This window comes from Urocampus carinirostris, chromosome 9 (assembly GCF_059441175.1).
Source record: "Urocampus carinirostris isolate Australia breed hairy pipefish chromosome 9, RoL_Ucar_1.0, whole genome shotgun sequence".
Classification (NCBI taxonomy): Eukaryota; Metazoa; Chordata; class Actinopteri; order Syngnathiformes; family Syngnathidae; genus Urocampus; species Urocampus carinirostris.
The window spans coordinates 25,010,791-25,031,567 of NC_142357.1; the positions used below are offsets into that span (position 1 = coordinate 25,010,791).

General features: G+C 43.9%; 1 protein-coding gene and 35 non-coding genes across 36 annotated transcripts in view; 35 read left to right on the forward strand and 1 right to left on the reverse strand.

Moving 5' to 3' along the window:
• The window catches only part of LOC148359665 (uncharacterized), a 70,087-nt gene that overhangs the window by 15,310 nt on the left and 34,000 nt on the right, over positions 1 to 20,777 (reverse strand). The gene's annotated exons all lie outside the window — the stretch shown is intronic.
• trnal-aag (transfer RNA leucine (anticodon AAG)) lies at positions 732 to 813 on the forward strand. The gene has a single exon. It is a non-coding gene; the product is annotated as a tRNA-Leu (tRNA).
• Positions 1,079 to 1,160, forward strand: trnal-cag (transfer RNA leucine (anticodon CAG)). Its single transcript has one exon. It is a non-coding gene; the product is annotated as a tRNA-Leu (tRNA).
• On the forward strand, positions 1,421 to 1,502 carry trnal-aag (transfer RNA leucine (anticodon AAG)). The gene has a single exon. It is a non-coding gene; the product is annotated as a tRNA-Leu (tRNA).
• trnal-cag (transfer RNA leucine (anticodon CAG)) lies at positions 2,124 to 2,205 on the forward strand. Its single transcript has one exon. It is a non-coding gene; the product is annotated as a tRNA-Leu (tRNA).
• trnal-aag (transfer RNA leucine (anticodon AAG)) lies at positions 2,466 to 2,547 on the forward strand. Its single transcript has one exon. It is a non-coding gene; the product is annotated as a tRNA-Leu (tRNA).
• Positions 3,169 to 3,250, forward strand: trnal-cag (transfer RNA leucine (anticodon CAG)). Its single transcript has one exon. It is a non-coding gene; the product is annotated as a tRNA-Leu (tRNA).
• On the forward strand, positions 3,511 to 3,592 carry trnal-aag (transfer RNA leucine (anticodon AAG)). Its single transcript has one exon. It is a non-coding gene; the product is annotated as a tRNA-Leu (tRNA).
• On the forward strand, positions 4,214 to 4,295 carry trnal-cag (transfer RNA leucine (anticodon CAG)). Its single transcript has one exon. It is a non-coding gene; the product is annotated as a tRNA-Leu (tRNA).
• Positions 5,938 to 6,019, forward strand: trnal-aag (transfer RNA leucine (anticodon AAG)). Its single transcript has one exon. It is a non-coding gene; the product is annotated as a tRNA-Leu (tRNA).
• Positions 6,280 to 6,361, forward strand: trnal-aag (transfer RNA leucine (anticodon AAG)). Its single transcript has one exon. It is a non-coding gene; the product is annotated as a tRNA-Leu (tRNA).
• On the forward strand, positions 7,325 to 7,406 carry trnal-aag (transfer RNA leucine (anticodon AAG)). The gene has a single exon. It is a non-coding gene; the product is annotated as a tRNA-Leu (tRNA).
• trnal-aag (transfer RNA leucine (anticodon AAG)) lies at positions 7,667 to 7,748 on the forward strand. The gene has a single exon. It is a non-coding gene; the product is annotated as a tRNA-Leu (tRNA).
• On the forward strand, positions 8,014 to 8,095 carry trnal-cag (transfer RNA leucine (anticodon CAG)). Its single transcript has one exon. It is a non-coding gene; the product is annotated as a tRNA-Leu (tRNA).
• On the forward strand, positions 8,703 to 8,786 carry trnar-ccg (transfer RNA arginine (anticodon CCG)). Its single transcript has one exon. It is a non-coding gene; the product is annotated as a tRNA-Arg (tRNA).
• trnal-cag (transfer RNA leucine (anticodon CAG)) lies at positions 9,748 to 9,829 on the forward strand. The gene has a single exon. It is a non-coding gene; the product is annotated as a tRNA-Leu (tRNA).
• On the forward strand, positions 12,498 to 12,579 carry trnal-aag (transfer RNA leucine (anticodon AAG)). Its single transcript has one exon. It is a non-coding gene; the product is annotated as a tRNA-Leu (tRNA).
• On the forward strand, positions 13,201 to 13,282 carry trnal-cag (transfer RNA leucine (anticodon CAG)). The gene has a single exon. It is a non-coding gene; the product is annotated as a tRNA-Leu (tRNA).
• On the forward strand, positions 13,543 to 13,624 carry trnal-aag (transfer RNA leucine (anticodon AAG)). The gene has a single exon. It is a non-coding gene; the product is annotated as a tRNA-Leu (tRNA).
• trnal-aag (transfer RNA leucine (anticodon AAG)) lies at positions 13,885 to 13,966 on the forward strand. Its single transcript has one exon. It is a non-coding gene; the product is annotated as a tRNA-Leu (tRNA).
• On the forward strand, positions 14,227 to 14,308 carry trnal-uag (transfer RNA leucine (anticodon UAG)). Its single transcript has one exon. It is a non-coding gene; the product is annotated as a tRNA-Leu (tRNA).
• On the forward strand, positions 14,930 to 15,011 carry trnal-aag (transfer RNA leucine (anticodon AAG)). Its single transcript has one exon. It is a non-coding gene; the product is annotated as a tRNA-Leu (tRNA).
• trnal-cag (transfer RNA leucine (anticodon CAG)) lies at positions 15,277 to 15,358 on the forward strand. Its single transcript has one exon. It is a non-coding gene; the product is annotated as a tRNA-Leu (tRNA).
• Positions 15,619 to 15,700, forward strand: trnal-cag (transfer RNA leucine (anticodon CAG)). The gene has a single exon. It is a non-coding gene; the product is annotated as a tRNA-Leu (tRNA).
• On the forward strand, positions 15,961 to 16,042 carry trnal-uag (transfer RNA leucine (anticodon UAG)). The gene has a single exon. It is a non-coding gene; the product is annotated as a tRNA-Leu (tRNA).
• On the forward strand, positions 16,308 to 16,389 carry trnal-cag (transfer RNA leucine (anticodon CAG)). Its single transcript has one exon. It is a non-coding gene; the product is annotated as a tRNA-Leu (tRNA).
• trnal-aag (transfer RNA leucine (anticodon AAG)) lies at positions 16,650 to 16,731 on the forward strand. The gene has a single exon. It is a non-coding gene; the product is annotated as a tRNA-Leu (tRNA).
• On the forward strand, positions 17,353 to 17,434 carry trnal-cag (transfer RNA leucine (anticodon CAG)). The gene has a single exon. It is a non-coding gene; the product is annotated as a tRNA-Leu (tRNA).
• On the forward strand, positions 17,695 to 17,776 carry trnal-aag (transfer RNA leucine (anticodon AAG)). The gene has a single exon. It is a non-coding gene; the product is annotated as a tRNA-Leu (tRNA).
• On the forward strand, positions 18,037 to 18,118 carry trnal-aag (transfer RNA leucine (anticodon AAG)). Its single transcript has one exon. It is a non-coding gene; the product is annotated as a tRNA-Leu (tRNA).
• trnal-uag (transfer RNA leucine (anticodon UAG)) lies at positions 18,379 to 18,460 on the forward strand. Its single transcript has one exon. It is a non-coding gene; the product is annotated as a tRNA-Leu (tRNA).
• On the forward strand, positions 19,082 to 19,163 carry trnal-aag (transfer RNA leucine (anticodon AAG)). Its single transcript has one exon. It is a non-coding gene; the product is annotated as a tRNA-Leu (tRNA).
• On the forward strand, positions 19,429 to 19,510 carry trnal-cag (transfer RNA leucine (anticodon CAG)). Its single transcript has one exon. It is a non-coding gene; the product is annotated as a tRNA-Leu (tRNA).
• Positions 19,771 to 19,852, forward strand: trnal-cag (transfer RNA leucine (anticodon CAG)). Its single transcript has one exon. It is a non-coding gene; the product is annotated as a tRNA-Leu (tRNA).
• On the forward strand, positions 20,113 to 20,194 carry trnal-uag (transfer RNA leucine (anticodon UAG)). The gene has a single exon. It is a non-coding gene; the product is annotated as a tRNA-Leu (tRNA).
• On the forward strand, positions 20,460 to 20,541 carry trnal-cag (transfer RNA leucine (anticodon CAG)). The gene has a single exon. It is a non-coding gene; the product is annotated as a tRNA-Leu (tRNA).

The following is a 20,777-nucleotide window of genomic DNA, read 5'->3' on the forward strand; positions in this document are numbered from 1 at the left end:
CAACTTTAAAACAGACATGGAAAACAAGTCAGAATGGCCGGGTGGTCTAAGGCGCTGCGTTCAGAGGGAGGCTGAGTAGTCAACAGCACTACTCTGTTTACACAAGTTCAAAATAGGCTCTGAAAATACTTCAGATTGGTTCATTTCTTACTCAAAAGACCATGGCATATAATGGAGGTTGACATCTAATTTGGCTGAGCTCGGTCGCAGGGAGGCTGAGTAGTCAACAGCACCACTCTACTGTATTTACACGAGTTCAAAATAATCTCTAAAAGTACTTCAGAATGGTTCATTCCGAGTACTGTATTCGTGTTTTGGAATACAACTCGATCTAACTTACAGCCCGTGCAGTCCGGTGTATTAAATTGTAAAAAGGTTCTTGAAAATAAGTCAGAATGGCCGAGTGGTCTAAGGCGCTGCAATCAGGTCGCAGTCTCTCTGGAGGCGTGGGTTCAAATCCCACTTCTGACACACATCACAGTGTTGTAGAATTTCTTACTCAAAAGACCATGGCATATAATGGAGGTTGACATCTAATTTGGCTGAGCTCGCTCACAGGGAGGCTGAGTAGTCCACAGCACTCCTCTCTTTACTCGAGTTCAAAATAGGCTCTGAAAATACTTCAGTATGGTTCATTCCCACTACTGAAATCATGTTTGGGAAACAACTCTATCTAACGTACAGCAAATGCAATTCGGTGTACTCAATTATGAAAAGATGTTTGAAAACAGGTCAGAATGGCCGAGCGGTCTAAGGCGCTGCGTTAAGGTCGCAGTCTCTCTGGAGGCGTGGGTTCAAATCCCACTTCTGACACATAACGCAGTGTTGTATATTTTCTTACTCAAAAGGCCATGGCAGACAATGGAGGTAGACATCTAATGTGGCTGAGCTCGGTCACAGGGAGGCTGAGTAGTCAACAGCACCACTCTACTGTATTTACACGAGTTCAAAATAATCTCTAAAAGTACTTCAGAATGGTTCATTCCGAGTACTGTATTCGTGTTTTGGAATCAACTCGATCTAACTTACAGCCCGTGCAGTCCGGTGTATTCAATTGTAAAAAGGTTCTTGAAATTAAGTCAGAATGGCCGAGTGGTCTAAGGCGCTGCGTTCAGGTCGCAGTCTCTCTGGAGGCGTGGGTTCAAATCCCACTTCTGACACACATCACAGTGTTGTAGAATTTCTTAATCAAAAGACCATGGCATATAATGGAGGTTGACATCTAATTTGGCTGAGCTCGCTCACAGGGAGGCTGAGTAGTCCACAGCACTCCTCTTTTTACTCGAGTTCAAAATAGGCTCTGAAAATACTTCAGTATGGTTCATTCCCACTACTGAAATCATGATTGGGAAACAACTCTATCTAACGTACAGCAAATGCAATTCGGTGTACTCAATTATGAAAAGATCTTTGAAAACAGGTCAGAATGGCCGAGCGGTCTAAGGCGCTGCGTTAAGGTCGCAGTCTCTCTGGAGGCGTGGGTTCAAATCCCACTTCTGACACACATCACAGTGTTGTAAAATGTCTTACTCAAAAGGCCATGGCAGATAATGGAGGGAGACATCTAATATGGCTGAGCTCGGTCACAGGGAGGCTGAGTAGTCAACAGCACCGCTCTTTTTACACGAGTTCAAAATAATCTATGAACATACTTCAGAATGGTTCATTCCCAGTACTGGATTCGTGTTTTGGAATCAATTCGATCTAACGTACAGCCCGTGCAGTTCGATGTACTCAACTTTAAAACAGACATTGAAAACAAGTCAGAATGGCCGGGTGGTCTAAGGCGCTGCGTTCAGAGGGAGGCTGAGTAGTCAACAGCACTACTCTGTTTACACGAGTTCAAAATAGGCTCTGAAAATACTTCAGATTGGTTCATTTCTTACTCAAAAGACCATGGCATATAATGGAGGTTGACATCTAATTTGGCTGAGCTCGGTCGCAGGGAGGCTGAGTAGTCAACAGCACCACTCTACTGTATTTACACGAGTTCAAAATAATCTCTAAAAGTACTTCAGAATGGTTCATTCCGAGTACTGTATTCGTGTTTTGGAATCAACTCGATCTAACTTACAGCCCGTGCAGTCCGGTGTATTAAATTGTAAAAAGGTTCTTGAAAATAAGTCAGAATGGCCGAGTGGTCTAAGGCGCTGCGTTCAGGTCGCAGTCTCTCTGGAGGCGTGGGTTCAAGTCCCACTTCTGACACACATCACAGTGTTGTAGAATTTCTTACTCAAAAGACCATGGCATATAATGGAGGTTGACATCTAATTTGGCTGAGCTCGGCCACAGGGAGGCTGAGTAGTCCACAGCACTCCTCTGTTTACACGAATTCAAAATAGGCTCTGAAAATATTTCAGTATGGTTGATTCCCACAACTGAAATCATGTTTGAGAAACAACTCGATCTAACGTACAGCAAATGCAATTCGGTGTACTCAATTATGAAAAGATCTTTGAAAACAGGTCAGAATGGCCGAGCGGTCTAAGGCGCTGCGTTAAGGTCGCAGTCTCTCTGGAGGCGTGGGTTCAAATCCCACTTCTGACACACATCACAGTGTTGTAAAATGTCTTACTCAAAAGGCCATGGCAGATAATGGAGGTAGACATCTAATATGGCTGAGCTCGGTCACAGGGAGGCTGAGTAGTCAACAGCACCACTCTTTTTACACGAGTTCAAAATAATCTATGAACATACTTCAGAATGGTTCATTCCCAGTACTGGATTCGTGTTTTGGAATCAATTCGATCTAACGTACAGCCCGTGCAGTTCGATGTACTCAACTTTAAAACAGACATTGAAAACAAGTCAGAATGGCCGGGTGGTCTAAGGCGCTGCGTTCAGAGGGAGGCTGAGTAGTCAACAGCACTACTCTGTTTACACGAGTTCAAAATAGGCTCTGAAAATACTTCAGATTGGTTCATTTCTTACTCAAAAGACCATGGCATATAATGGAGGTTGACATCTAATTTGGCTGAGCTCGGTCGCAGGGAGGCTGAGTAGTCAACAGCACCACTCTACTGTATTTACACGAGTTCAAAATAATCTCTAAAAGTACTTCAGAATGGTTCATTCCGAGTACTGTATTCGTGTTTTGGAATCAACTCGATCTAACTTACAGCCCGTGCAGTCCGGTGTATTAAATTGTAAAAAGGTTCTTGAAAATAAGTCAGAATGGCCGAGTGGTCTAAGGCGCTGCGTTCAGGTTGCAGTCTCTCTGGAGGCGTGGGTTCAAATCCCACTTCTGACACACATCACAGTGTTGTAGAATTTCTTACTCAAAAGACCATGGCACATAATGGAATTTGACATCTAATTTGGCTGAGCTCGCTCACAGGGAGGCTGAGTAGTCCACAGCACTCCCCTCTTTACACGAGTTCAAAATAGGCTCTGAAAATACTTCAGTATGGTTCATTCCCACTACTGAAATCATGATTGGGAAACAACTCTATCTAACGTACAGCAAATGCAATTCGGTGTACTCAATTATGAAAAGATCTTTGAAAACAGGTCAGAATGGCCGAGCGGTCTAAGGCGCTGCGTTAAGGTCGCAGTCTCTCTGGAGGCGTGGGTTCAAATCCCACTTCTGACACACATCACAGTGTTGTAAAATGTCTTACTCAAAAGGCCATGGCAGATAATGGAGGGAGACATCTAATATGGCTGAGCTCGGTCACAGGGAGGCTGAGTAGTCAACAGCACCGCTCTTTTTACACGAGGTCAAAATAATCTATGAACATACTTCAGAATGGTTCATTCCCAGTACTGGATTCGTGTTTTGGAATCAATTCGATCTAACGTACAGCCCGTGCAGTTCGATGTACTCAACTTTAAAACAGACATTGAAAACAAGTCAGAATGGCCGGGTGGTCTAAGGCGCTGCGTTCAGAGGGAGGCTGAGTAGTCAACAGCACTACTCTGTTTACACGAGTTCAAAATAGGCTCTGAAAATACTTCAGATTGGTTCATTTCTTACTCAAAAGACCATGGCATATAATGGAGGTTGACATCTAATTTGGCTGAGCTCGGTCGCAGGGAGGCTGAGTAGTCAACAGCACCACTCTACTGTATTTACACGAGTTCAAAATAATCTCTAAAAGTACTTCAGAATGGTTCATTCCGAGTACTGTATTCGTGTTTTGGAATCAACTCGATCTAACTTACAGCCCGTGCAGTCCGGTGTATTAAATTGTAAAAAGGTTCTTGAAAATAAGTCAGAATGGCCGAGTGGTCTAAGGCGCTGCGTTCAGGTTGCAGTCTCTCTGGAGGCGTGGGTTCAAATCCCACTTCTGACACACATCACAGTGTTGTAGAATTTCTTACTCAAAAGACCATGGCATATAATGGAAGTTGACATCTAATTTGGCTGAGCTCGCTCACAGGGAGGCTGAGTAGTCCACAGCACTCCCCTCTTTACACGAGTTCAAAATAGGCTCTGAAAATACTTCAGTATGGTTCATTCCCACTACTGAAATCATGTTTGGGAAACAACTCGATCTAACGTACAGCAAATGCAATTCGGTGTACTCAATTATGAAAAGATCTTTGAAAACAGGTCAGAATGGCCGAGCGGTCTAAGGCGCTGCGTCAAGGTCGCAGTCTCTCTGGAGGCGTGGGTTCAAATCCCACTTCTGACACACATCACAGTGTTGTATATTTTCTTACTCAAAAGGCCATGGCAGACAATGGAGGTAGACATCTAATTTGGCTGAGCTCGGTCACAGGGAGGCTGAGTAGTCCACAGCACTCCTCTGTTTACACGAGTTCAAAATAGGCTCTGAAAATACTTCAGTATGGTTCATTCCCACTACTGAAATCATGTTTGGGAAACAGCTCCATCTAACGTACTGCAAATACAATTCGGTGTACTCAATTATGAAAAGATCCTTGAAATCAGGTCGGAATGACCGAGCGGTCTAAGGCGCTGCGTTAAGGTCGCAGTCTCTCTGGAGGCGTGGGTTCAAATCCCACTTCTGACACACATCACAGTGTTGTAGAATTTCTTACTTAAAAGACCATGGCATATAATGGAGGTTGACATCTAATTTGGCTGAGCTCGGTCACAAGGAGGCTGAGTAGTCCACAGCACTCCTCTGTTTACACAAGTTCAAAATAGGCCCTGAAAATACTTCAGTATGGTTCATTCCCACTACTGAAATTATGTTTGGGAAACAACTCAATCTAACGTACAGCAAATGCAATTCGGTGTACTCAATTATGAAAAAATCCTTGAAAACAGGTCAGAATGGCCGAGCGGTCTAAGGCGCTGCGTTAAGGTTGCAGTCTCTCTAGAGGCGTGGGTTCAAATCCCACTTCTGACACACATCACAGTGTTGTAAAATGTCTTACTCAAAAGGCCATGGCAGATAATGGAGGGAGACATCTAATATGGCTAAGCTCGGTCACAGGGAGGCTGAGTAATCAACAGCACCACTCTTTTTACACGAGTTCAAAATAATCTATGAACATACTTCAGAATGGTTCATTCCCAGTACTGGATTCGTGTTTTGGAATCAATTCGATCTAACGTACAGCCCGTGCAGTTCGATGTACTCAACTTTAAAACAGACATTGAAAACAAGTCAGAATGGCCGGGTGGTCTAAGGCGCTGCGTTCAGAGGGAGGCTGAGTAGTCAACAGCACTACTCTGTTTACACGAGTTCAAAATAGGCTCTGAAAATATTTCAGATTGGTTCATTTCTTACTCAAAAGACCATGGCATATAATGGAGGTTGACATCTAATTTGGCTGAGCTCGGTCGCAGGGAGGCTGAGTAGTCCACAGCACTCCTCTGTTTACACGAATTCAAAATAGGCTCTGAAAATATTTCAGTATGGTTGATTCCCACAACTGAAATCATGTTTGGGAAACAACTCGATCTAACGTACAGCAAATGCAATTCGGTGTACTCAATTATGAAAAGATATTTGAAAACAGGTCAGAATGGCCGAGCGGTCTAAGGCGCTGCGTTAAGGTCGCAGTCTCTCTGGAGGCGTGGGTTCAAATCCCACTTCTGACACACATCACAGTGTTGTAGAATTTCTTACTCAAAAGACCATGGCATATAATGGAGGTTGACATCTAATTTGGCTGAGCTCGCTCACAGGGAGGCTGAGTAGTCCACAGCACTCCTCTGTTTACACGAATTCAAAATAGGCTCTGAAAATATTTCAGTATGGTTGATTCCCACAACTGAAATCATGTTTGGGAAACAACTCGATCTAACGTACAGCAAATGCAATTCGGTGTACTCAATTATGAAAAGATCTTTGAAAACAGGTCAGAATGGCCGAGCGGTCTAAGGCGCTGCGTTAAGGTCGCAGTCTCTCTGGAGGCGTGGGTTCAAATCCCACTTCTGACACATATCACAGTGTTGTAAAATGTCCTACTCAAAAGGCCATGGCAGATAATGGAGGTAGACATCTAATATGGCTGAGCTCGGTCACAGGGAGGCTGAGTAGTCAACAGCACCACTCTTTTTACACGAGTTCAAAATAATCTATGAACATACTTCAGAATGGTTCATTCCCAGTACTGGATTCGTGTTTTGGAATCAATTCGATCTAACGTACAGCCCGTGCAGTTCGATGTACTCAACTTTAAAACAGACATTGAAAACAAGTCAGAATGGCCGGGTGGTCTAAGGCGCTGCGTTCAGAGGGAGGCTGAGTAGTCAACAGCACTACTCTGTTTACACGAGTTCAAAATAGGCTCTGAAAATACTTCAGATTGGTTCATTTCTTACTCAAAAGACCATGGCATATAATGGAGGTTGACATCTAATTTGGCTGAGCTCGGTCGCAGGGAGGCTGAGTAGTCAACAGCACCACTCTACTGTATTTACACGAGTTCAAAATAATCTCTAAAAGTACTTCAGAATGGTTCATTCCGAATACTGTATTCCTGTTTTGGAATCAACTCGATCTAACTTACAGCCCGTGCAGTCCGGTGTATTAAATTGTAAAAAGGTTCTTGAAAATAAGTCAGAATGGCCGAGTGGTCTAGGGCGCTGCGTTCAGGTCGCAGTCTCTCTGGAGGCGTGGGTTCAAGTCCTACTTCTGACACACATCACAGTGTTGTAGAATTTCTTACTCAAAAGACCATGGCATATAATGGAGGTTGACATCTAATTTGGCTGAGCTCGGCCACAGGGAGGCTGAGTAGTCCACAGCACTCCTCTGTTTACACGAATTCAAAATAGGCTCTGAAAATACTTCAGTATGGTTGATTCCCACAACTGAAATCATGTTTGGGAAACAACTCCATCTAACGTACAGCAAATGCAATTCGGTGTACTCAATTATGAAAAGATCTTTGAAAACAGGTCAGAATGGCCGAGCGGTCTAAGGCGCTGCGTTAAGGTCGCAGTCTCTCTGGAGGCGTGGGTTCAAATCCCACTTCTGACACACATCACAGTGTTGTAGAATTTCTTACTCAAAAGACCATGGCATATAATGGAGGTTGACATCTAATTTGGCTGAGCTCGCTCACAGGGAGGCTGAGTAGTCCACAGCACTCCTCTCTTTACTCGAGTTCAAAATAGGCTCTGAAAATACTTCAGTATGGTTCATTCCCACTACTGAAATCATGTTTGGGAAACAACTCTATCTAACGTACAGCAAATGCAATTCGGTGTACTCAATTATGAAAAGTTCTTTGAAAACAGGTCAGAATGGCCGAGCGGTCTAAGGCGCTGCGTTAAGGTCGCAGTCTCTCTGGAGGCGTGGGTTCAAATCCCACTTCTGACACACATCGCAGTGTTGTATATTTTCTTACTCAAAAGGCCATGGCAGACAATGAAGGTAGACATCTAATGTGGCTGAGCTCGGTCACAGGGAGGCTGAGTAGTCAACAGCACCACTCTACTGTATTTACACGAGTTCAAAATAATCTCTAAAAGTACTTCAGAATGGTTCATTCCGAGTACTGTATTCGTGTTTTGGAATCAACTCGATCTAACTTACAGCCCGTGCAGTCCGGTGTATTCAATTGTAAAAAGGTTCTTGAAATTAAGTCAGAATGGCCGAGTGGTCTAAGGCGCTGCGTTCAGGTCGCAGTCTCTCTGGAGGCGTGGGTTCAAATCCCACTTCTGACACACATCACAGTGTTGTAGAATTTCTTACTCAAAAGACCATGGCATATAATGGAGGTTGACATCTAATTTGGCTGAGCTCGCTCACAGGGAGGCTGAGTAGTCCACAGCACTCCTCTCTTTACTCGAGTTCAAAATAGGCTCTGAAAATACTTCAGTATGGTTCATTCCCACTACTGAAATCATGTTTGGGAAACAACTCGATCTAACGTACAGCAAATGCAATTCGGTGTACTCAATTATGAAAAGATCTTTGAAAACAGGTCAGAATGGCCGAGCGGTCTAAGGCGCTGTGTTAAGGTCGCAGTCTCTCTGCAGGCGTAGGTTCAAATCCCACTTCTGACACACATCGCAGTGTTGTATATTTTCTTACTCAAAAGGCCATGGCAGACAATGGAGGTAGACATCTAATGTGGCTGAGCTCGGTCACAGGGAGGCTGAGTAGTCAACAGCACCACTCTACTGTATTTACACGAGTTCAAAATAATCTCTAAAAGTACTTCAGAATGGTTCATTCCGAGTACTGTATTCGTGTTTTGGAATCAACTCGATCTAACTTACAGCCCGTGCAGTCCGGTGTATTCAATTGTAAAAAGGTTCTTGAAAATAAGTTAGAATGGCCGAGTGGTCTAAGGCGCTGCGTTCCGGTCGCAGTCTCTCTGGAGGCGTGGGTTCAAATCCCACTTCTGAAACACATCACAGTGTTGTAGAATTTCTTACTCAAAAGACCATGGCATATAATGGAGGTTGACATCTAATTTGGCTGAGCTCGCTCACAGGGAGGCTGAGTAGTCCACAGCACTCCTTTCTTTACACGAGTTCAAAATAGGCTCTGAAAATACTTCAGTATGGTTCATTCCCACTACTGAAATCATGTTTGGGAAACAACTCGATCTAACGTACAGCAAATGCAATTCGGTGTACTCAATTATGAAAAGATCTTTGAAAACAGGTCAGAATGGCCGAGCGGTCTAAGGCGCTGCGTCAAGGTCGCAGTCTCTCTGGAGGTGTGGGTTCAAATCCCACTTCTGACACACATCACAGTGTTGTAGAATTTCTTACTCAAAAGACCATGGCATATAATGGAGGTTGACATCTAATTTGGCTGAGCTCGGCCACAGGGAGGCTGAGTAGTCAACAGCACCACTCTTTTTACACGAGTTCAAAATAATCTATGAACATACTTCAGAATGGTTCATTCCCAGTACTGGATTCGTGTTTTAGAATCAATTCGATCTAACGTACAGCCCGTGCAGTTCGATGTACTCAACTTTAAAACAGACATTGAAAACAAGTCAGAATGGCCGGGTGGTCTAAGGCGCTGCGTTCAGAGGGAGGCTGAGTAGTCAACAGCACTACTCTGTTTACACGAGTTCAAAATAGGCTCTGAAAATACTTCAGATTGGTTCATTTCTTACTCAAAAGACCATGGCATATAATGGAGGTTGACATCTAATTTGGCTGAGCTCGGTCGCAGGGAGGCTGAGTAGTCAACAGCACCACTCTACTGTATTTACACGAGTTCAAAATAATCTCTAAAAGTACTTCAGAATGGTTCATTCCGAGTACTGTATTCGTGTTTTGGAATCAACTCGATCTAACTTACAGCCCGTGCAGTCCGGTGTATTAAATTGTAAAAAGGTTCTTGAAAATAAGTCAGAATGGCCGAGTGGTCTAAGGCGCTGCGTTCAGGTTGCAGTCTCTCTGGAGGCGTGGGTTCAAATCCCACTTCTGACACACATCACAGTGTTGTAGAATTTCTTACTCAAAAGACCATGGCATATAATGGAAGTTGACATCTAATTTGGCTGAGCTCGCTCACAGGGAGGCTGAGTAGTCCACAGCACTCCCCTCTTTACACGAGTTCAAAATAGGCTCTGAAAATACTTCAGTATGGTTCATTCCCACTACTGAAATCATGTTTGGGAAACAACTCGATCTAACGTACAGCAAATGCAATTCGGTGTACTCAATTATGAAAAGATCTTTGAAAACAGGTCAGAATGGCCGAGCGGTCTAAGGCGCTGCGTCAAGGTCGCAGTCTCTCTGGAGGCGTGGGTTCAAATCCCACTTCTGACACACATCACAGTGTTGTATATTTTCTTACTCAAAAGGCCATGGCAGACAATGGAGGTAGACATCTAATTTGGCTGAGCTCGGTCACAGGGAGGCTGAGTAGTCCACAGCACTCCTCTGTTTACACGAGTTCAAAATAGGCTCTGAAAATACTTCAGTATGGTTCATTCCCACTACTGAAATCATGTTTGGGAAACAACTCCATCTAACGTACTGCAAATACAATTCGGTGTACTCAATTATGAAAAGATCCTTGAAAACAGGTCGGAATGACCGAGCGGTCTAAGGCGCTGCGTTAAGGTCGCAGTCTCTCTGGAGGCGTGGGTTCAAATCCCACTTCTGACACACATCACAGTGTTGTAGAATTTCTTACTCAAAAGACCATGGCATATAATGGAGGTTGACATCTAATTTGGCTGAGCTCGCTCACAGGGAGACTGAGTAGTCCACAGCACTCCTCTCTTTATACGAGTTCAAAATAGGCCCTGAAAATACTTCAGTATGGTTCATTCCCACTACTGAAATCATGTTTGGGAAACAACTCAATCTAACGTACAGCAAATGCAATTCGGTGTACTCAATTATGAAAAGATCTTTGAAAACAGGTCATAATGGCCGAGCAGTCTAAGGCGCTGCGTTAAGGTCGCAGTCTCTCTGGAGGCGTGGGTTCAAATCCCACTTCTGACACACATCACAGTGTTGTAGAATTTCTTACTCAAAAGACCATGGCATATAATGGAGGTTAAAATATAATTTGGCTGAGCTCGGCCACAGGGAGGCTGAGTAGTCCACAGCACTCCTCTGTTTACACGAATTCAAAATAGGCTCTGAAAATATTTTAGTATGGTTGATTCCCACAACTGAAATCATGTTTGGGAAACAACTCGATCTAACGTACAGCAAATGCAATTCGGTGTACTCAATTATGAAAAGATCATTGAAAACAGGTTAAAATGGCCGAGCGGTCTAAGGCGCTGCGTTAAGGTCGCAGTCTCTCTGGAGGCGTGGGTACAAATCCCACTTTTGACACACATCACAGTGTTGTAGAATTTCTTACTTAAAAGACCATGGCATATAATGGAGGTTGACATCTAATTTGGCTGAGCTCGGTCACAAGGAGGCTGAGTAGTCCACAGCACTCCTCTGTTTACACGAGTTCAAAATAGGCCCTGAAAATACTTCAGTATGGTTCATTCCCACTACTGAAATTATGTTTGGGAAACAACTCAATCTAACGTACAGCAAATGCAATTCGGTGTACTCAATTATGAAAAAATCCTTGAAAACAGGTCAGAATGGCCGAGCGGTCTAAGGCGCTGCGTTAAGGTTGCAATCTCTCTAGAGGCGTGGGTTCAAATCCCACTTCTGACGCACATCACAGTGTTGTAAAATGTCTTACTCAAAAGGCCATGGCAGATAATGGAGGGAGACATCTAATATGGCTGTGCTCGGTCACAGGGAGGCTGAGTAGTCAACAGCACCACTCTTTTTACACGAGTTCAAAATAATCTATGAAAATACTTCAGAATGGTTCATTCCCAGTACTGGATTCGTGTTTTGGAATCAATTCGATCTAACGTACAGCCCGTGCAGTTCGATGTACTCAACTTTAAAACAGACATTGAAAACAAGTCAGAATGGCCGGGTGGTCTAAGGCGCTGCGTTCAGAGGGAGGCTGAGTAGTCAACAGCACTACTCTGTTTACACGAGTTCAAAATAGGCTCTGAAAATATTTCAGATTGGTTCATTTCTTACTCAAAAGACCATGGCATATAATGGAGGTTGACATCTAATTTGGCTGAGCTCGGTCGCAGGGAGGCTGAGTAGTCCACAGCACTCCTCTGTTTACACGAATTCAAAATAGGCTCTGAAAATATTTCAGTATGGTTGATTCCCACAACTGAAATCATGTTTGGGAAACAACTCGATCTAACGTACAGCAAATGCAATTCGGTGTACTCAATTATGAAAAGATGTTTGAAAACAGGTCAGAATGGCCGAGCAGTCTAAGGCGCTGCGTTAAGGTCGCAGTCTCTCTGGAGGCGTGGGTTCAAATCCCACTTCTGACACACATCACAGTGTTGTAGAATTTCTTACTCAAAAGACCATGGCATATAATGGAGGTTGACATCTAATTTGGCTGAGCTCGCTCACAGGGAGGCTGAGTAGTCCACAGCACTCCTCTGTTTACACGAATTCAAAATAGGCTCTGAAAATATTTCAGTATGGTTGATTCCCACAACTGAAATCATGTTTGGGAAACAACTCGATCTAACGTACAGCAAATGCAATTCGGTGTACTCAATTATGAAAAGATCTTTGAAAACAGGTCAGAATGGCCGAGCGGTCTAAGGCGCTGCGTTAAGGTCGCAGTCTCTCTGGAGGCGTGGGTTCAAATCCCACTTCTGACACACATCACAGTGTTGTAAAATGTCTTACTCAAAAGGCCATGGCAGATAATGGAGGTAGACATCTAATATGGCTGAGCTCGGTCACAGGGAGGCTGAGTAGTCAACAGCACCACTCTTTTTACACGAGTTCAAAATAATCTATGAACATACTTCAGAATGGTTCATTCCCAGTACTGGATTCGTGTTTTGGAATCAATTCGATCTAACGTACAGCCCGTGCAGTTCGATGTACTCAACTTTAAAACAGACATTGAAAACAAGTCAGAATGGCCGGGTGGTCTAAGGCGCTGCGTTCAGAGGGAGGCTGAGTAGTCAACAGCACTACTCTGTTTACACGAGTTCAAAATAGGCTCTGAAAATACTTCAGATTGGTTCATTTCTTACTCAAAAGACCATGGCATATAATGGAGGTTAACATCTAATTTGGCTGAGCTCGGTCGCAGGGAGGCTGAGTAGTCAACAGCACCACTCTACTGTATTTACACGAGTTCAAAATAATCTCTAAAAGTACTTCAGAATGGTTCATTCCGAATACTGTATTCCTGTTTTGGAATCAACTCGATCTAACTTACAGCCCGTGCAGTCCGGTGTATTAAATTGTAAAAAGGTTCTTGAAAATAAGTCAGAATGGCCGAGTGGTCTAAGGCGCTGCGTTCAGGTCGCAGTCTCTCTGGAGGCGTGGGTTCAAGTCCCACTTCTGACACACATCACAGTGTTGTAGAATTTCTTACTCAAAAGACCATGGCATATAATGGAGGTTGACATCTAATTTGGCTGAGCTCGGCCACAGGGAGGCTGAGTAGTCCACAGCACTCCTCTGTTTACACGAATTCAAAATAGGCTCTGAAAATACTTCAGTATGGTTGATTCCCACAACTGAAATCATGTTTGGGAAACAACTCCATCTAACGTACAGCAAATGCAATTCGGTGTACTCAATTATGAAAAGATCTTAGAAAACAGGTCAGAATGGCCGAGCGGTCTAAGGCGCTGCGTTAAGGTCGCAGTCTCTCTGGAGGCGTGGGTTCAAATCCCACTTCTGACACACATCACAGTGTTGTAGAATTTCTTACTCAAAAGACCATGGCATATAATGGAGGTTGACATCTAATTTGGCTGAGCTCGCTCACAGGGAGGCTGAGTAGTCCACAGCACTCCTCTCTTTACACGAGTTCAAAATAGGCTCTGAAAATACTTCAGTATGGTTCATTCCCACTACTGAAATCATGTTTGGGAAACAACTCGATCTAACGTACAGCAAATGCAATTCGGTGTACTCAATTATGAAAAGATCTTTGAAAACTGGTCAGAATGGCCGAGCGGTCTAAGGCGCTGCGTTAAGGTCGCAGTCTCTCTGGAGGCGTGGGTTCAAATCCCACTTCTGACACACATCACAGTATTGTAGAATATCTCACTCAAAAGACCATGGCATATAATGGAGGTTGACATCTAATTTGGCTGAGCTCGGCCACAGGGAGGCTGAGTAGTCCAGAGCACTCCTCTGTTTACACGAGTTCAAAATAGGCTCTGAAAATACTTCAGTATGGTTCATTCCCACTCCTGAAATCATGTTTGGGAAACAACTCGATCTAACATACAGCAAATGCAAATCGGTGTACTCAATTATGAAAAGATCCTTGAAAACAGGTCAGAATGGCCGAGCGGTCTAAGGCGCTGCGTTTAGGTCGCAGTCTCTCTGGAGGCGTGGGTTCAAATCCCACTTCTGACACACATCACAGTGTTGTAAAATGTCTTACTCAAAAGGCCATGGCAGATGATGGAGGTAGACATCTAATATGGCTGAGCTCGGTCACAGGGTGGCTGAGTAGTCAACAGCACCACTCTTTTTACACGAGTTCAAAATAATCTATGAACATACTTCAGAATGGTTCATTCCCAGTACTGCATTCGTGTTTTGGAATCAATTCGATCTAACGTACAGCCCGTGCAGTTCGATGTACTCAACTTTAAAACAGACATTGAAAACAAGTCAGAATGGCCGGGTGGTCTAAGGCGCTGCGTTCAGAGGGAGGCTGAGTAGTCAACAGCACTACTCTGTTTACACGAGTTCAAAATAGGCTCTGAAAATACTTCAGATTGGTTCATTTCTTACTCAAAAGACCATGGCATATAATGGAGGTTGACATCTAATTTGGCTGAGCTCGGTCGCAGGGAGGCTGAGTAGTCAACAGCACCACTCTACTGTATTTACACGAGTTCAAAATAATCTCTAAAAGTACTTCAGAATGGTTCATTCCGAGTACTGTATTCGTGTTTTGGAATCAACTCGATCTAACTTACAGCCCGTGCAGTCCGGTGTATTAAATTGTAAAAAGGTTCTTGATAATAAGTCAGAATGGCCGAGCGGTCAAAGGCGCTGCGTTAAGGTCGCAGTCTCTCTGGAGGCGTGGGTTCAAATCCCACTTCTGACATACATCACAGTGGTGTATATTTTCTTACTCAAAAGGCCATGGCAGACAATGGAGGTAGACATCTAATGTGTCTGAGCTCGGTCACAGGGAGGCTGAGTAGTCAACAGCACCACTCTACTGTATTTACACGAGTTCAAAATAATCTCTAAAAGTACTTCAGAATGGTTCATTCCGAGTACTGTATTCGTGTTTTGGAGTCAACTCGATCTAACTTACAGCCCGTGCAGTCCGGTGTATTCAATTGTAAAAAGGTTCTTGAAAATAAGTCAGAATGGCCGAGTGGTCTAAGGTGCTGCGTTCAGGTCGCAGTCTCTCTGGAGGCGTGGGTTCAAATCCCACTTCTGACACACATCACAGTATTGTAGAATTTCTCACTCAAAAGACCATGGCATATAATGGAAGTTGACATCTAATTTGGCTGAGCTCGCTCACAGGGAGGCTGAGTAGTCCACAGCACTCCTCTCTTTACACGAGTTCAAAATAGGCTCTGAAAATACTTCAGTATGGTTCATTCCCACTACTGAAATCATGTTTGGGAAACAACTCGATCTAACGTACAGCAAATGCAATTCGGTGTACTCAATTATGAAAAGATCTTTGAAAACAAGTCAGAATGGCCGAGTAGTCTAAGGCGCTGCGTTCAGGTCGCAGTCTCTCTTGAGGCGTGGGTTCAAATCCCACTTCTGACACACATCACAGTATTGTAGAATTTCTCACTCAAAAGACCATGGCATATAATGGAGGTTGACATCTAATTTGGCTGAGCTCGGCCACAGGGAGGCTGAGTAGTCCACAGCACTCCTCTGTTTACACGAGTTCAAAATAGGCTCTGAAAATACTTCAGTATGGTTCATTCCCACTCCTGAAATCATGTTTGGGAAACAACTCGATCTAACGTACAGCAAATGCAATTCGGTGTACTCAATTATGAAAAGATCCTTGAAAACAGGTCAGAATGGCCGAGCGGTCTAAGGCGCTGCGTTTAGGTCGCAGTCTCTCTGGAGGCGTGGGTTCAAGTCCCACTTCTGACATACATCAGAGTGGTGTAAATTTTCTTACTCAAAAGGCCATGGCAGACAATGGAGGTAGACATCTAATGTGGCTGAGCTCGGTCACAGGGAGGCTGAGTAGTCAACAGCACCACTCTACTGTATTTACACGAGTTCAAAATAATCTCTAAAAGTACTTCAGAATGGTTCATTCCGAGTACTGTATTCGTGTTTTGGAATCAACTCGATCTAACTTACAGCCCGTGCAGTCCGGTGTATTCAATTGTAAAAAGGTTCTTGAAAATAAGTCAGAATGGCCGAGTGGTCTAAGGCGCTGCGTTCAGGTCGCAGTCTCTCTGGAGGCGTGGGTTCAAATCCCACTTCTGACACACATCACAGTGTTGTAGAATTTCTTACTCAAAAGACCATGGCATATAATGGAGGTTGACATCTAATTTGGCTGAGCTCGCTCACAGGGAGGCTGAGTAGTCCACAGCACTCCTCTGTTTACACGAATTCAAAATAGGCTCTGAAAATATTTCAGTATGGTTGATTCCCACAACTGAAATCATGTTTGGGAAACAACTCGATCTAACGTACAGCAAATGCAATTCGGTGTACTCAATTATGAAAAGATCTTTGAAAACAGGTCAGAATGGCCGAGCGGTCTAAGGCGCTGCGTTAAGGTCGCAGTCTCTCTGGAGGCGTGGGTTCAAATCCCACTTCTGACACACATCACAGTGTTGTAAAATGTCTTACTCAAAAGGCCATGGCAGATAATGGAGGTAGACATCTAATATGGCTGAGCTCGGTCACAGGGAGGCTGAGTAGTCAACAGCACCACTCTTTTTACACGAGTTCAAAATAATCTATGAACATACTTCAGAATGGTTCATTCCCAGTACTGGATTCGTGTTTTGGAATCAATTCGATCTAACGTACAGCCCGTGCAGTTCGATGTACTCAACTTTAAAACAGACATTGAAAACAAGTCAGAATGGCCGGGTGGTCTAAGGCGCTGCGTTCAGAGGGAGGCTGAGTAGTCAACAGCACTACTCTGTTTACACGAGTTCAAAATAGGCTCTGAAAATACTTCAGATTGGTTCATTTCTTACTCAAAAGACCATGGCATATAATGGAGGTTAACATCTAATTTGGCTGAGCTCGGTCGCAGGGAGGCTGAGTAGTCAACAGCACCACTCTACTGTATTTACACGAGTTCAAAATAATCTCTAAAAGTACTTCAGAATGGTTCATTCCGAATACTGTATTCCTGTTTTGGAATCAACTCGATCTAACTTACAGCCCGTGCAGTCCGGTGTATTAAATTGTAAAAAGGTTCTTGAAAATAAGTCAGAATGGCCGAGTGGTCTAAGGCGCTGCGTTCAGGTCGCAGTCTCTCTGGAGGCGTGGGTTCAAGTCCCACTTCTGACACACATCACAGTGTTGTAGAATTTCTTACTCAAAAGACCATGGCATATAATGGAGGTTGACATCTAATTTGGCTGAGCTCGGCCACAGGGAGGCTGAGTAGTCCACAGCACTCCTCTGTTTACACGAATTCAAAATAGGCTCTGAAAATACTTCAGTATGGTTGATTCCCACAACTGAAATCATGTTTGGGAAACAACTCCATCTAACGTACAGCAAATGCAATTCGGTGTACTCAATTATGAAAAGATCTTAGAAAACAGGTCAGAATGGCCGAGCGGTCTAAGGCGCTGCGTTAAGGTCGCAGTCTCTCTGGAGGCGTGGGTTCAAATCCCACTTCTGACACACATCACAGTGTTGTAGAATTTCTTACTCAAAAGACCATGGCATATAATGGAGGTTGACATCTAATTTGGCTGAGCTCGCTCACAGGGAGGCTGAGTAGTCCACAGCACTCCTCTCTTTACACGAGTTCAAAATAGGCTCTGAAAATACTTCAGTATGGTTCATTCCCACTACTGAAATCATGTTTGGGAAACAACTCGATCTAACGTACAGCAAATGCAATTCGGTGTACTCAATTATGAAAAGATCTTTGAAAACTGGTCAGAATGGCCGAGCGGTCTAAGGCGCTGCGTTAAGGTCGCAGTCTCTCTGGAGGCGTGGGTTCAAATCCCACTTCTGACACACATCACAGTATTGTAGAATATCTCACTCAAAAGACCATGGCATATAATGGAGGTTGACATCTAATTTGGCTGAGCTCGGCCACAGGGAGGCTGAGTAGTCCAGAGCACTCCTCTGTTTACACGAGTTCAAAATAGGCTCTGAAAATACTTCAGTATGGTTCATTCCCACTCCTGAAATCATGTTTGGGAAACAACTCGATCTAACATACAGCAAATGCAAATCGGTGTACTCAATTATGAAAAGATCCTTGAAAACAGGTCAGAATGGCCGAGCGGTCTAAGGCGCTGCGTTTAGGTCGCAGTCTCTCTGGAGGCGTGGGTTCAAATCCCACTTCTGACACACATCACAGTGTTGTAAAATGTCTTACTCAAAAGGCCATGGCAGATGATGGAGGTAGACATCTAATATGGCTGAGCTCGGTCACAGGGTGGCTGAGTAGTCAACAGCACCACTCTTTTTACACGAGTTCAAAATAATCTATGAACATACTTCAGAATGGTTCATTCCCAGTACTGCATTCGTGTTTTGGAATCAATTCGATCTAACGTACAGCCCGTGCAGTTCGATGTACTCAACTTTAAAACAGACATTGAAAACAAGTCAGAATGGCCGGGTGGTCTAAGGCGCTGCGTTCAGAGGGAGGCTGAGTAGTCAACAGCACTACTCTGTTTACACGAGTTCAAAATAGGCTCTGAAAATACTTCAGATTGGTTCATTTCTTACTCAAAAGACCATGGCATATAATGGAGGTTGACATCTAATTTGGCTGAGCTCGGTCGCAGGGAGGCTGAGTAGTCAACAGCACCACTCTACTGTATTTACACGAGTTCAAAATAATCTCTAAAAGTACTTCAGAATGGTTCATTCCGAGTACTGTATTCGTGTTTTGGAATCAACTCGATCTAACTTACAGCCCGTGCAGTCCGGTGTATTAAATTGTAAAAAGGTTCTTGATAATAAGTCAGAATGGCCGAGCGGTCAAAGGCGCTGCGTTAAGGTCGCAGTCTCTCTGGAGGCGTGGGTTCAAATCCCACTTCTGACATACATCACAGTGGTGTATATTTTCTTACTCAAAAGGCCATGGCAGACAATGGAGGTAGACATCTAATGTGTCTGAGCTCGGTCACAGGGAGGCTGAGTAGTCAACAGCACCACTCTACTGTATTTACACGAGTTCAAAATAATCTCTAAAAGTACTTCAGAATGGTTCATTCCGAGTACTGTATTCGTGTTTTGGAGTCAACTCGATCTAACTTACAGCCCGTGCAGTCCGGTGTATTCAATTGTAAAAAGGTTCTTGAAAATAAGTCAGAATGGCCGAGTGGTCTAAGGTGCTGCGTTCAGGTCGCAGTCTCTCTGGAGGCGTGGGTTCAAATCCCACTTCTGACACACATCACAGTATTGTAGAATTTCTCACTCAAAAGACCATGGCATATAATGGAAGTTGACATCTAATTTGGCTGAGCTCGCTCACAGGGAGGCTGAGTAGTCCACAGCACTCCTCTCTTTACACGAGTTCAAAATAGGCTCTGAAAATACTTCAGTATGGTTCATTCCCACTACTGAAATCATGTTTGGGAAACAACTCGATCTAACGTACAGCAAATGCAATTCGGTGTACTCAATTATGAAAAGATCTTTGAAAACAAGTCAGAATGGCCGAGTAGTCTAAGGCGCTGCGTTCAGGTCGCAGTCTCTCTTGAGGCGTGGGTTCAAATCCCACTTCTGACACACATCACAGTATTGTAGAATTTCTCACTCAAAAGACCATGGCATATAATGGAGGTTGACATCTAATTTGGCTGAGCTCGGCCACAGGGAGGCTGAGTAGTCCACAGCACTCCTCTGTTTACACGAGTTCAAAATAGGCTCTGAAAATACTTCAGTATGGTTCATTCCCACTCCTGAAATCATGTTTGGGAAACAACTCGATCTAACGTACAGCAAATGCAATTCGGTGTACTCAATTATGAAAAGATCCTTGAAAACAGGTCAGAATGGCCGAGCGGTCTAAGGCGCTGCGTTTAGGTCGCAGTCTCTCTGGAGGCGTGGGTTCAAGTCCCACTTCTGACATACATCAGAGTGGTGTAAATTTTCTTACTCAAAAGGCCATGGCAGACAATGGAGGTAGACATCTAATGTGGCTGAGCTCGGTCACAGGGAGGCTGAGTAGTCAACAGCACCACTCTACTGTATTTACACGAGTTCAAAATAATCTCTAAAAGTACTTCAGAATGGTTCATTCCGAGTACTGTATTCGTGTTTTGGAATCAACTCGATCTAACTTACAGCCCGTGCAGTCCGGTGTATTCAATTGTAAAAAGGTTCTTGAAAATAAGTCAGAATGGCCGAGTGGTCTAAGGCGCTGCGTTCAGGTCGCAGTCTCTCTGGAGGCGTGGGTTCAAATCCCACTTCTGACACACATCACAGTATTGTAGAATTTCTCACTCAAAAGACCATGGCATATAATGGAGGTTGACATCTAATTTGGCTGAGCTCGGCCACAGGGAGGCTGAGTAGTCCACAGCACTCCTCTGTTCACACGAGTTCAAAATAGGCTCTGAAAATACTTCAGTATGGTTCATTCCCACTCCTGAAATCATGTTTGGGAAACAACTCGATCTAACGTACAGCAAATGCAATTCGGTGTACTCAA